Genomic DNA, 12500 nt, shown 5'->3' with positions numbered 1-12500 from the left:
GCCCAGTGTCTCTCACTCACCTCTCTCTCTCTCTGTCTCCCTCACGCCCAGTGTCTCTCACTCACCTCTCTCTCTCTCTGTCTCCCTCACGCCCAGTGTCTCTCACTCACCTCTCTCTCTCTCTGTCTCCCTCACGCCCAGTGTCTCTCACTCACCTCTCTCTCTCTCTCTGTCTCCCTCACGCCCAGTGTCTCTCACCTCACCTCTCTCTCTCTCTCTGTCTCCCTCACGCCCAGTGTCTCTCACTCACCTCTCTCTCTCTCTGTCTCCCTCACGCCCAGTGTCTCTCACTCACCTCTCTCTCTCTCTGTCTCCCTCACGCCCAGTGTCTCTCACTCACCTCTCTCTCTCTCTGTCTCCCTCACGCCCAGTGTCTCTCACTCACCTCTCTCTCTCTGTCTCCCTCACGCCCAGTGTCTCTCACTCACCTCTCTCTCTCTCTGTCTCCCTCACGCCCAGTGTCTCTCACTCACCTCTCTCTCTCTCTGTCTCCCTCACGCCCAGTGTCTCTCACTCACCTCTCTCTCTCTCTGTCTCCCTCACGCCCAGTGTCTCTCACTCACCTCTCTCTCTCTCCGTCTCCCTCAGCCCAGTGTCTCTCACTCACCTCTCTCTCTCTCTGTCTCCCTCACGCCCAGTGTCTCTCACTCACCTCTCTCTCTCTCTGTCTCCCTCACGCCCAGTGTCTCTCACTCACCTCTCTCTCTCTCTGTCTCCCTCCTTGAGTGTCTCTCACTCCACCTCTCTCTCTCTCTGTCTCCCTCCGCCCAGTGTCTCTCACTCACCTCTCTCTCTCTCTGTCTCCCTCACGCCCAGTGTCTCTCACTCACCTCTCTCTCTCTCTGTCTCCCTCACGCCCAGTGTCTCTCACTCACCTCTCTCTCTCTCTGTCTCCCTCCCGCCCAGTGTCTCTCACTCACCTCTCTCTCTCTCTGTCTCCCTCACGCCCAGTGTCTCTCCTCACCTCTCTCTCTCTCTGTCTCCCTCCGCCCAGTGTCTCTCACTCACCTCTCTCTCTCTCCTGTCTCCCTCCTTGGTGTCTCTCACTCACCTCTCTCTCTCTCTGTCTCCCTCCGCCCAGTGTCTCTCACTCACCTGTCTCTCGGTGTGTCTCCCTCACGCCCAGTGTCTCTCACTCACCTCTCTCTCTCTCTCTGTCTCCCTCCGCCCAGTGTCTCTCACTCACCTCTCTCTCTCTCTGTCTCCCTCACGCCCAGTGTCTCTCACTCACCTCTCTCTCTCTCTCTGTCTCCCTCCTTGCCCAGTGTCTCTCACTCACCTCTCTCTCTCTCTGTCTCCCTCACGCCCAGTGTCTCTCACTCACCTCTCTCTCTCTCTGTCTCCCTCACGCCCAGTGTCTCTCACTCACCTCTCTCTCTCTCTCTGTCTCCCTCCGCCCAGTGTCTCTCACTCACCTCTCTCTCTCTCTGTCTCCCTCACGCCCAGTGTCTCTCACTCACCTCTCTCTCTCTCTGTCTCCCTCACGCCCAGTGTCTCTCACTCACCTCCTCTCTCTCTCTCTGTCTCCCTCACGCCCAGTGTCTCTCACTCACCTCTCTCTCTCTCTGTCTCCCTCCGCCCAGTGTCTCTCACTCACCTCTCTCTCTCTCTGTCTCCCTCACGCCCAGTGTCTCTCACTCACCTCTCTCTCTCTCTGTCTCCCTCACAGCCCAGTGTCTCTCACTCTTCTCTCCCTCTCTCTGCCTCCCTCACGCCCAGTGTCTCTCACTCACCTCTCTCTCTCTCTGTCTCCCTCACGCCCAGTGTCTCTCACTCACCTCTCTCTCTCTCTGTCTCCCTCACGCCCAGTGTCTCTCACTCACCTCTCTCTCTCTCTGTCTCCCTCACGCCCAGTGTCTCTCACTCACCTCTCTCTCTCTCTGTCTCCCTCACGCCCAGTGTCTCTCACTCACCTCTCTCTCTCTCTGTCTCCCTCCCCCCCAGTGTCTCTCACTCACCTCTCTCTCTCTCTGTCCCCCTCACTTGCCCAGTGTCTCTCACTCACCTCTCTCTCTCTCTGTCTCCCTCACAGCCCAGTGTCTCTCACTCACCTCTCTCTCTCTCTGTCTCCCTCCGCCCAGTGTCTCTCACTCACCTCTCTCTCTCTCTGTCTCCCTCCGCCCAGTGTCTCTCACTCCACCTCTCTCTCTCTCTGTCTCCCTCCTCCCAGTGTCTCTCACTCACCTCTCTCTCTCTCTGTCTCCCTCACGCCCAGTGTCTCTCACTCACCTCTCTCTCTCTCTGTCTCCCTCACGCCCAGTGTCTCTCACTCACCTCTCTCTCTCTCTGTCTCCCTCCAGCCCAGTGTCTCTCACTCACCTCTCTCTCTCTCTGTCTCCCTCCTTGAGTGTCTCTCACTCACCTCTCTCTCTCTCTGTCTCCCTCCGCCCAGTGTCTCTCGCGCTCCTCTCCCTCTCTCTGTCTCCCTCACGCCCAGTGTCTCTCACTCACCTCTCTCTCTCTCTGTCTCCCTCCGCCCAGTGTCTCTCACTCACCTCTCTCTCTCTCTCTGTCTCCCTCACGCCCAGTGTCTCTCACTCACCTCTCTCTCTCTCTGTCTCCCTCCGCCCAGTGTCTCTCACTCACCTCTCTCTCTCTCTGTCTCCCTCCGCCCAGTGTCTCTCACTCACCTCTCTCTCTCTCTGTCTCCCTCACGCCCAGTGTCTCTCACTCCACCTCTCTCTCTCTCTGTCTCCCTCCGCCCAGTGTCTCTCACTCACCTCTCTCTCTCTCTGTCTCCCTCACGCCCAGTGTCTCTCACTCACCTCTTTCTCTCTCTGTCTCCCTCCCCCTCAGTGTCTCTCACTCACCTCTCTCTCTCTCTGTCTCCCTCACGCCCAGTGTCTCTCACTCACCTCTCTCTCTCTCTGTCTCCCTCACGCCCAGTGTCTCTCACTCACCTCTCTCTCTCTCTGTCTCCCTCACGCCCAGTGTCTCTCACTCACCTCTCTCTCTCTCTGTCTCCCTCACGCCCAGTGTCTCTCACTCACCTCTCTCTCTCTCTGTCTCCCTCACGCCCAGTGTCTCTCACTCACCTCTCTCTCTCTCTGTCTCCCTCCCGCCCTGTGTCTCTCACTCCACCTCTCTCTCTCTCTGTCTCCCTCCACTTGCCAGTGTCTCTCACTCACCTCTCTCTCTCTCTCTGTCTCCCTCCTTCAGTGTCTCTCACTCACCTCTCTCTCTCTCTGTCTCCCTCCGCCCAGTGTCTCTCACTCCACCTCTCTCTCTCTCTGTCTCCCTCCGCCCAGTGTCTCTCACTCCACCTCTCTCTCTCTCTGTCTCCCTCACGCCCAGTGTCTCTCACTCACCTCTCTCTCTCTCTGTCTCCCTCGCCCAGTGTCTCTCACTCACCTCTCTCTCTCTCTGTCTCCCTCACGCCCAGTGTCTCTCACTCACCTCTCTCTCTCTCTGTCTCCCTCACGCCCAGTGTCTCTCACTCCTCTCTCTCTCTCTCTGTCTCCCTCCAGCCCAGTGTCTCTCACTCACCTCTCTCTCTCTCTGTCTCCCTCACGCCCAGTGTCTCTCACTCACCTCTCTCTCTCTCTGTCTCCCTCCGCCCAGTGTCTCTCACTCCTCTCTCTCTCTCTGTCTCCCTCCGCCCAGTGTCTCTCACTCCACCTCTCTCTCTCTCTCTGTCTCCCTCACGCCCAGTGTCTCTCACTCACCTCTCTCTCTCTCTGTCTCCCTCACGCCCAGTGTCTCTCCTCACCTCTCTCTCTCTCTGTCTCCCTCACGCCCAGTGTCTCTCACTCACCTCTCTCTCTCTCTGTCTCCCTCACGCCCAGTGTCTCTCACTCACCTCTCTCTCTCTCTGTCTCCCTCACTTGCCCAGTGTCTCTCACTCACCTCTCTCTCTCTCTGTCTCCCTCACGCCCAGTGTCTCTCACTCACCTCTCTCTCTCTCTGTCTCCCTCACGCCCAGTGTCTCTCACTCCTCTCTCTCTCTCTCTGTCTCCCTCCGCCCAGTGTCTCTCACTCACCTCTCTCTCTCTCTGTCTCCCTCACGCCCAGTGTCTCTCACTCACCTCTCTCTCTCTCTGTCTCCCTCCTTGCCCAGTGTCTCTCACTCACCTCTCTCTCTCTCTGTCTCCCTCCGCCCAGTGTCTCTCACTCCTCTCTCTCTCTCTCTGTCTCCCTCCTTGCCCAGTGTCTCTCACTCACCTCTCTCTCTCTCTGTCTCCCTCACGCCCAGTGTCTCTCACTCACCTCTCTCTCTCTCTGTCTCCCTCCGCCCAGTGTCTCTCACTCACCTCTCTCTCTCTCTGTCTCCCTCCGCCCAGTGTCTCTCACTCACCTCTCTCTCTCTCTCTGTCTCCCTCCTTGCCCAGTGTCTCTCACTCACCTCTCTCTCTCTCTGTCTCCCTCACGCCCAGTGTCTCTCACTCACCTCTCTCTCTCTCTGTCTCCCTCACGCCCAGTGTCTCTCACTCACCTCTCTCTCTCTCTGTCTCCCTCCCACGCCCAGTGTCTCTCACTCACCTCTCTCTCTCTCTGTCTCCCTCCTTGCCCAGTGTCTCTCACTCACCTCTCTCTCTCTCTGTCTCCCTCACGCCCAGTGTCTCTCACTCACCTCTCTCTCTCTCTCTCTGTCTCCCTCACGCCCAGTGTCTCTCACTCACCTCTCTCTCTCTCTCTCTGTCTCCCTCCGCCCAGTGTCTCTCACTCACCTCTCTCTCTCTCTGTCTCCCTCACGCCCAGTGTCTCTCACTCACCTCTCTCTCTCTCTGTCTCCCTCACGCCCAGTGTCTCTCCTCACCTCTCTCTCTCTCTCTCTGTCTCCCTCCTTGAGTGTCTCTCACTCACCTCTCTCTCTCTCTGTCTCCCTCCCACGCCCAGTGTCTCTCACTCACCTCTCTCTCTCTCTGTCTCCCTCCTTGAGTGTCTCTCACTCACCTCTCTCTCTCTCTGTCTCCCTCACGCCCAGTGTCTCTCACTCACCTCTCTCTCTCTCTGTCTCCCTCCGCCCAGTGTCTCTCACTCACCTCTCTCTCTCTCTGTCTCCCTCCTTGCCCAGTGTCTCTCCTCACCTCTCTCTCTCTCTGTCTCCCTCACGCCCAGTGTCTCTCACTCCACCTCTCTCTCTCTCTGTCTCCCTCACGCCCAGTGTCTCTCACTCCTCTCTCTCTCTCTCTGTCTCCCTCACGCCCAGTGTCTCTCACTCACCTCTCTCTCTCTCTGTCTCCCTCCGCCCAGTGTCTCTCACTCACCTCTCTCTCTCTCTGTCTCCCTCCCACTTGAGTGTCTCTCACTCACCTCTCTCTCTCTCTGTCTCCCTCCTTGCCCAGTGTCTCTCACTCACCTCTCTCTCTCTCTGTCTCCCTCACGCCCAGTGTCTCTCACTCACCTCTCTCTCTCTCTGTCTCCCTCCCAGCCCAGTGTCTCTCCTCCTCTCTCTCTCTCTCTCTGTCTCCCTCCGCCCAGTGTCTCTCACTCACCTCTCTCTCTCTCTGTCTCCCTCACGCCCAGTGTCTCTCACTCACCTCTCTCTCTCTCCTGTCTCCCTCACGCCCAGTGTCTCTCACTCACCTCTCTCTCTCTCTGTCTCCCTCACGCCCAGTGTCTCTCACTCACCTCTCTCTCTCTCTCTGTCTCCCTCACGCCCAGTGTCTCTCACTCACCTCTCTCTCTCTCTCTGTCTCCCTCACGCCCAGTGTCTCTCACTCACCTCTCTCTCTCTCTGTCTCCCTCCGCCCAGTGTCTCTCACTCACCTCTCTCTCTCTCTGTCTCCCTCCTTGCCCAGTGTCTCTCACTCACCTCTCTCTCTCTCTGTCTCCCTCACGCCCAGTGTCTCTCACTCACCTCTCTCTCTCTCTGTCTCCCTCACGCCCAGTGTCTCTCACTCCTCTCTCTCTCTCTCTGTCTCCCTCCGCCCAGTGTCTCTCACTCACCTCTCTCTCTCTCTGTCTCCCTCCACGCCCAGTGTCTCTCACTCACCTCTCTCTCTCTCTGTCTCCCTCCGCCCAGTGTCTCTCACTCACCTCTCTCTCTCTCTGTCTCCCTCACGCCCAGTGTCTCTCACTCACCTCTCTCTCTCTCTGTCTCCCTCACGCCCAGTGTCTCTCACTCACCTCTCTCTCTCTCTGTCTCCCTCCGCCCAGTGTCTCTCACTCACCTCTCTCTCTCTCTGTCTCCCTCCTTGCCCAGTGTCTCTCACTCACCTCTCTCTCTCTCTGTCTCCCTCGCCCAGTGTCTCTCACTCACCTCTCTCTCTCTCTGTCTCCCTCCCACGCCCAGTGTCTCTCACTCACCTCTCTCTCTCTCTGTCTCCCTCCTTGCCCAGTGTCTCTCACTCACCTCTCTCTCTCTCTGTCTCCCTCCCCAGTGTCTCTCACTCACCTCTCTCTCTCTCTGTCTCCCTCCCACGCCCAGTGTCTCTCACTCACCTCTCTCTCTCTCTGTCTCCCTCACGCCCAGTGTCTCTCACTCACCTCTCTCTCTCTCTGTCTCCCTCCTTGAGTGTCTCTCCTCCACCTCTCTCTCTCTCTGTCTCCCTCACGCCCAGTGTCTCTCACTCACCTCTCTCTCTCTCTGTCTCCCTCACGCCCAGTGTCTCTCACTCACCTCTCTCTCTCTCTGTCTCCCTCCGCCCAGTGTCTCTCACTCACCTCTCTCTCTCTCTGTCTCCCTCACGCCCAGTGTCTCTCACTCACCTCTCTCTCTCTCTGTCTCCCTCCGCCCAGTGTCTCTCACTCACCTCTCTCTCTCTCTGTCTCCCTGTCTCACTCCCAGTGTCTCTCACTCACCTCTCTCTCTCTCTGTCTCCCTCACGCCCAGTGTCTCTCACTCACCTCTCTCTCTCTCTGTCTCCCTCACGCCCAGTGTCTCTCACTCACCTCTCTCTCTCTCTGTCTCCCTCCGCCCAGTGTCTCTCACTCACCTCTCTCTCTCTCTGTCTCCCTCACGCCCAGTGTCTCTCACTCACCTCTCTCTCTCTCTGTCTCCCTCACGCCCAGTGTCTCTCACTCCACCTCTCTCTCTCTCTGTCTCCCTCCGCCCAGTGTCTCTCACTCACCTCTCTCTCTCTCTGTCTCCCTCACGCCGGCTGTCACTCACCCACCTCTCTGTCTCTCTGTCTCCTCCACGCCCAGTGTCTCTCACTCACCTCTCTCTCTCTCTGTCTCCCTCACGCCCAGTGTCTCTCACTCACCTCTCTCTCTCTCTGTCTCCCTCACGCCCAGTGTCTCTCACTCACCTCTCTCTCTCTCTGTCTCCCTCACGCCCAGTGTCTCTCACTCACCTCTCTCTCTCTCTGTCTCCCTCACGCCCAGTGTCTCTCACTCACCTCTCTCTCTCTCTGTCTCCCTCACGCCCAGTGTCTCTCACTCACCTCTCTCTCTCTCTGTCTCCCTCACGCCCAGTGTCTCTCACTCACCTCTCTCTCTCTCTGTCTCCCTCACGCCCAGTGTCTCTCACTCACCTCTCTCTCTCTCTGTCTCCCTCACGCCCAGTGTCTCTCACTCACCTCTCTCTCTCTCTGTCTCCCTCACGCCCAGTGTCTCTCACTCACCTCTCTCTCTCTCTGTCTCCCTCACGCCCAGTGTCTCTCACTCACCTCTCTCTCTCTCTGTCTCCCTCACGCCCAGTGTCTCTCACTCACCTCTCTCTCTCTCTGTCTCCCTCCACTTGCCCAGTGTCTCTCACTCACCTCTCTCTCTCTCTGTCTCCCTCACGCCCAGTGTCTCTCACTCACCTCTCTCTCTCTCTGTCTCCCTCCTTGGTGTCTCTCACTCACCTCTCTCTCTCTCTGTCTCCCTCACGCCCAGTGTCTCTCACTCCACCTCTCTCTCTCTCTGTCTCCCTCACGCCCAGTGTCTCTCACTCACCTCTCTCTCTCTCTGTCTCCCTCGCCCAGTGTCTCTCACTCACCTCTCTCTCTCTCTGTCTCCCTCCCACGCCCAGTGTCTCTCACTCACCTCTCTCTCTCTCTGTCTCCCTCACGCCCAGTGTCTCTCACTCACCTCTCTCTCTCTCTGTCTCCCTCCCGCCCAGTGTCTCTCACTCACCTCTCTCTCTCTCTCTCTGTCTCCCTCACCCCCCGTGTCCCTCACTCACCTCTCTCTCTCTCTGTCTCCCTCCCGCCCAGTGTCTCTCACTCACCTCTCTCTCTCTCTGTCTCCCTCACGCCCAGTGTCTCTCACTCACCTCTCTCTCTCTCTCTGTCTCCCTCCGCCCAGTGTCTCTCACTCACCTCTCTCTCTCTCTGTCTCCCTCCGCCCAGTGTCTCTCACTCACCTCTCTCTCTCTCTGTCTCCCTCCGCCCAGTGTCTCTCCTCACCTCTCTCTCTCTCTGTCTCCCTCACGCCCAGTGTCTCTCACTCACCTCTCTCTCTCTCTGTCTCCCTCCGCCCAGTGTCTCTCACTCACCTCTCTCTCTCTCTGTCTCCCTCACGCCCAGTGTCTCTCACTCACCTCTCTCTCTCTCTGTCTCCCTCACGCCCAGTGTCTCTCACTCACCTCTCTCTCTCTCTGTCTCCCTCACGCCCAGTGTCTCTCACTCACCTCTCTCTCTCTCTGTCTCCCTCACCCAGTGTCTCTCCTCACCTCTCTCTCTGTCTCCCTCACGCCCAGTGTCTCTCACTCACCTCTCTCTCTCTCTGTCTCCCTCACGCCCAGTGTCTCTCACTCACCTCTCTCTCTGTCTCCCTCACGCCCAGTGTCTCTCACTCACCTCTCTCTCTGTCTCCCTCACGCCCAGTGTCTCTCACTCACCTCTCTCTCTCTGTCTCCCTCACGCCCAGTGTCTCTCACTCACCTCTCTCTGTCTCCCTCACGCCCAGTGTCTCTCACTCACCTCTCTCTCTCTGTCTCCCTCCGCCCAGTGTCTCTCACTCCACCTCTCTCTCTGTCTCCCTCACGCCCAGTGTCTCTCACTCACCTCTCTCTCTGTCTCCCTCACGCCCAGTGTCTCTCACTCACCTCTCTCTCTGTCTCCCTCACGCCCAGTGTCTCTCACTCACCTCTCTCTCTGTCTCCCTCACGCCCAGTGTCTCTCACTCACCTCCCTCTCTGTCTCCCTCCAAGCCCAGTGTCTCTCACTCACCTCTCTCTCTGTCTCCCTCACGCCCAGTGTCTCTCACTCACCTCTCTCTCTGTCTCCCTCACGCCCAGTGTCTCTCACTCACCTCTCTCTCTGTCTCCCTCACGCCCAGTGTCTCTCACTCACCTCTCTCTCTGTCTCCCTCACGCCCAGTGTCTCTCACTCACCTCTCTCTCTGTCTCCCTCACGCCCAGTGTCTCTCACTCACCTCTCTCTCTGTCTCCCTCACGCCCAGTGTCTCTCTCTCCTCTCTCTCTCTGTCTCCCTCACGCCCAGTGTCTCTCACTCACCTCTCTCTCTGTCTCCCTCACGCCCAGTGTCTCTCACTCACCTCTCTCTCTGTCTCCCTCCGCCCAGTGTCTCTCACTCACCTCTCTCTCTGTCTCCCTCACGCCCAGTGTCTCTCACTCACCTCTCTCTGTCTCCCTCACGCCCAGTGTCTCTCACTCACCTCTCTCTCTGTCTCCCTCGCCCAGTGTCTCTCACTCACCTCTCTCTCTGTCTCCCTCGCCCAGTGTCTCTCACTCACCTCTCTCTCTGTCTCCCTCCGCCCAGTGTCTCTCACTCACCTCTCTCTCTGTCTCCCTCACGCCCAGTGTCTCTCACTCACCTCTCTCTCTGTCTCCCTCCGCCCAGTGTCTCTCACTCACCTCTCTCTCTGTCTCCCTCACGCCCAGTGTCTCTCACTCACCTCTCTCTCTCTGTCTCCCTCACGCCCAGTGTCTCTCAGTCACCTCTCTCTCTGTCTCCCTCACGCCCAATGTCTCTCACTGACCTCTCTCTGTGTCTCCCTCACGCCCAGTGTCTCTCCTCACCTCTCTCTCTGTCCCCCTCCCGCCCAGTGTCCCTCACTCACCTCCCTCTCTGTCTCCCTCACGCCCAGTGTCTCTCACTCACCCCTCTCTCTGTCTCCCTCCGCCCAGTGTCTCTCACTCACCTCTCTCTCTGTCTCCCTCACGCCCAGTGTCTCTCACTCACCTCTCTCTCTGTCTCCCTCACGCCCAGTGTCTCTCACTCACCTCTCTCTCTGTCTCCCTCACGCCCAGTGTCTCTCCTCACCTCTCTCTCTGTCTCCCTCCGCCCAGTGTCTCTCACTCACCTCTCTCTCTGTCTCCCTCCGCCCAGTGTCTCTCCTCACCTCTCTCTCTGTCTCCCTCCGCCCAGTGTCTCTCACTCACCTCTCTCTCTGTCTCCCTCACGCCCAGTGTCTCTCACTCACCTCTCTCTCTGTCTCCCTCACGCCCAGTGTCTCTCACTCACCTCTCTCTCTGTCTCCCTCACGCCCAGTGTCTCTCACTCACCTCTCTCTCTGTCTCCCTCACGCCCAGTGTCTCTCACTCACCTCTCTCTCTGTCTCCCTCCCACGCCCAGTGTCTCTCACTCACCTCTCTCTCTCTGTCTCCCTCCACGCCCAGTGTCTCTCACTCACCTCTCTCTCTGTCTCCCTCCACGCCCAGTGTCTCTCACTCACCTCTCTCTCTGTCTCCCTCCGCCCAGTGTCTCTCACTCACCTCTCTCTCTCTGTCTCCCTCACGCCCAGTGTCTCTCACTCACCTCTCTCTCTGTCTCCCTCACGCCCAGTGTCTCTCACTCACCTCTCTCTCTGTCTCCCTCACGCCCAGTGTCTCTCACTCACCTCTCTCTCTGTCTCCCTCACGCCCAGTGTCTCTCACTCACCTCTCTCTCTCTGTCTCCCTCACGCCCAGTGTCTCTCACTCACCTCTCTCTCTGTCTCCCTCACGCCCAGTGTCTCTCACTCACCTCTCTCTCTGTCTCCCTCACGCCCAGTGTCTCTCACTCACCTCTCTCTCTGTCTCCCTCACGCCCAGTGTCTCTCACTCACCTCTCTCTCTGTCTCCCTCACGCCCAGTGTCTCTCACTCACCTCTGTCTCAGTCTCCCTCACGCCCAGTGTCTCTCACTCACCTCTGTCTCAGTCTCCCTCAGGCCATTGTCTCTCACTCACCTCTGTCTCAGTCTCCCTCACGCCCAGTGTCTCTCACTCACCTCTCTCTGTCTCTCTCACGCCCAGTGTCTCTCACTCACCTCTCTCTCAGTCTCCCTCACGCCCAGTGTCTCTCACTCACCTCTCTCTGTCTCTCTCACGCCCAGTGTCTCTCACTCACCTCTCTCTGTCTCTCTCACGCCCAGTGTCTCTCACTCACCTCTCTCTGTCTCCCTCACGCCCAGTGTCTCTCACTCACCTCTCTCTGTCTCTCTCACGCCCAGTGTCTCTCACTCACCTCTCTCTGTCTCCCTCACGCCCAGTGTCTCTCACTCACCTCTGTCTCAGTCTCCCTCACGCCCAGTGTCTCTCACTCACCTCTGTCTCAGTCTCCCTCACGCCCAGTGTCTCTCACTCACCTCTCTCTCAGTCTCCCTCACGCCCAGTGTCTCTCACTCACCTCTGTCTCAGTCTCCCTCATGCCCAGTGTCTCTCACTCACCTCTGTCTCAGTCTCCCTCACGCCCAGTGTCTCTCACTCACCTCTGTCTCAGTCTCCCTCACGCCCAGTGTCTCTCACTCACCTCTCTCTGTCTCCCTCACGCCCAGTGTCTCTCACTCACCTCTGTCTCAGTCTCCCTCACGCCCAGTGTCTCTCACTCACCTCTCTCTGTCTCCCTCACGCCCAGTGTCTCTCACTCACCTCTCTCTCTGTCTCCCTCACGCCCAGTGTCTCTCACTCACCTCTCTCTCAGTCTCCCTCACTCAGTCTCTCACACAGTGTCTCACCTCTCACACCCTCATACACACACAGTCTCTCACACCCTCATACAGACAGCCTCAAACAGTCTCTCACAAGCACACACACTAAGTCTCACACAGTCTCTCTCACCCTCATATATACACACACACTCCCTCTCATGAAATCTCAGTCTCTCCCAAATGAAACCTCATAGTCTCTCAGTCTCTCTCTCACACAAAGTCTCTCTCCCTTGTCAAATCTCTCTCTCTCTCTCATACAAACACAGTCTCTCTCATACACACACTCCGCCCCCCCACCCCGTCTGCCGTGTGTCACTCGCACAGTCTCTCTCTAAAAAAAAAAAGGCTATAAGAAGTGACATTAGGGGTTCTATCATTTTTCTGTGGATCTATAAATAATTATCTAGAGTGTACTTTTGGTGTAAAGATGAAGAATAAAGAGTTAAATCAGCAGTTTTCAGCAGTCTTAGATCATCTGCCCTGAGAGGGTGTGTGTCGGGGAATCCCCTGATCTACAGCGAGCCTGAAGCAACAGCGTCCTCAAAACAGAGTCAGAATAAAGAGAGATTCTGAGAGCAGGTGAGCGGGCGGTCACAGCCGAGTCCTGTTCATCTTTCATTCATAAAAACGACGGACACGCCCTGTTCTTCACAACGGTTTAGGCAAAACCGGACGCATGCAAATCTTCCTCGGAGGCGAGGCGTATGGAAATGATCCGCAGGAAACAAAGACTCTGAAGCGAAAAGCCGCCGCCTCG

The 12500-nt window shown here is 57.6% G+C and overlaps 1 protein-coding gene and 2 long non-coding RNA genes across 3 annotated transcripts in view; all 3 read right to left on the bottom strand.

Annotated features, from left to right (window-relative positions):
* Window positions 1-546, bottom strand: part of LOC131366189 (uncharacterized) — a 2801-nt gene extending 2255 nt beyond the window's left edge. Inside the window, exons 1-2 of the long non-coding RNA XR_009206777.1 lie at window positions 247-546; window positions 1-198 (exon numbers count right to left, since the gene is read on the bottom strand). The exon at window positions 1-198 is cut by the window's left edge and continues 27 nt beyond it. This is a non-coding gene — a long non-coding RNA (uncharacterized LOC131366189). The remainder of the gene's footprint in view (window positions 199-246) is intronic.
* The window catches only part of LOC131365890 (putative uncharacterized protein DDB_G0290521), a 53070-nt gene that overhangs the window by 3130 nt on the left and 37440 nt on the right, over window positions 1-12500 (bottom strand). The window lies entirely within an intron of this gene.
* The window catches only part of LOC131366188 (uncharacterized), a 2619-nt gene continuing 941 nt past the window's right edge, over window positions 10823-12500 (bottom strand). The window contains exons 1-3 of the long non-coding RNA XR_009206776.1: window positions 11605-12500; window positions 11004-11565; window positions 10823-10963 (exon numbers count right to left, since the gene is read on the bottom strand). The exon at window positions 11605-12500 is cut by the window's right edge and continues 941 nt beyond it. This is a non-coding gene — a long non-coding RNA (uncharacterized LOC131366188). The remainder of the gene's footprint in view (window positions 10964-11003; window positions 11566-11604) is intronic.

The sequence above is a fragment of the Hemibagrus wyckioides genome, linkage group LG15 (assembly GCF_019097595.1).
Source record: "Hemibagrus wyckioides isolate EC202008001 linkage group LG15, SWU_Hwy_1.0, whole genome shotgun sequence".
NCBI lineage: Eukaryota > Metazoa > Chordata > Actinopteri > Siluriformes > Bagridae > Hemibagrus > Hemibagrus wyckioides.
The sequence above is the reverse complement of the archived record's forward strand: the minus strand, read 5'-3'. Positions and strand labels throughout refer to the sequence as shown.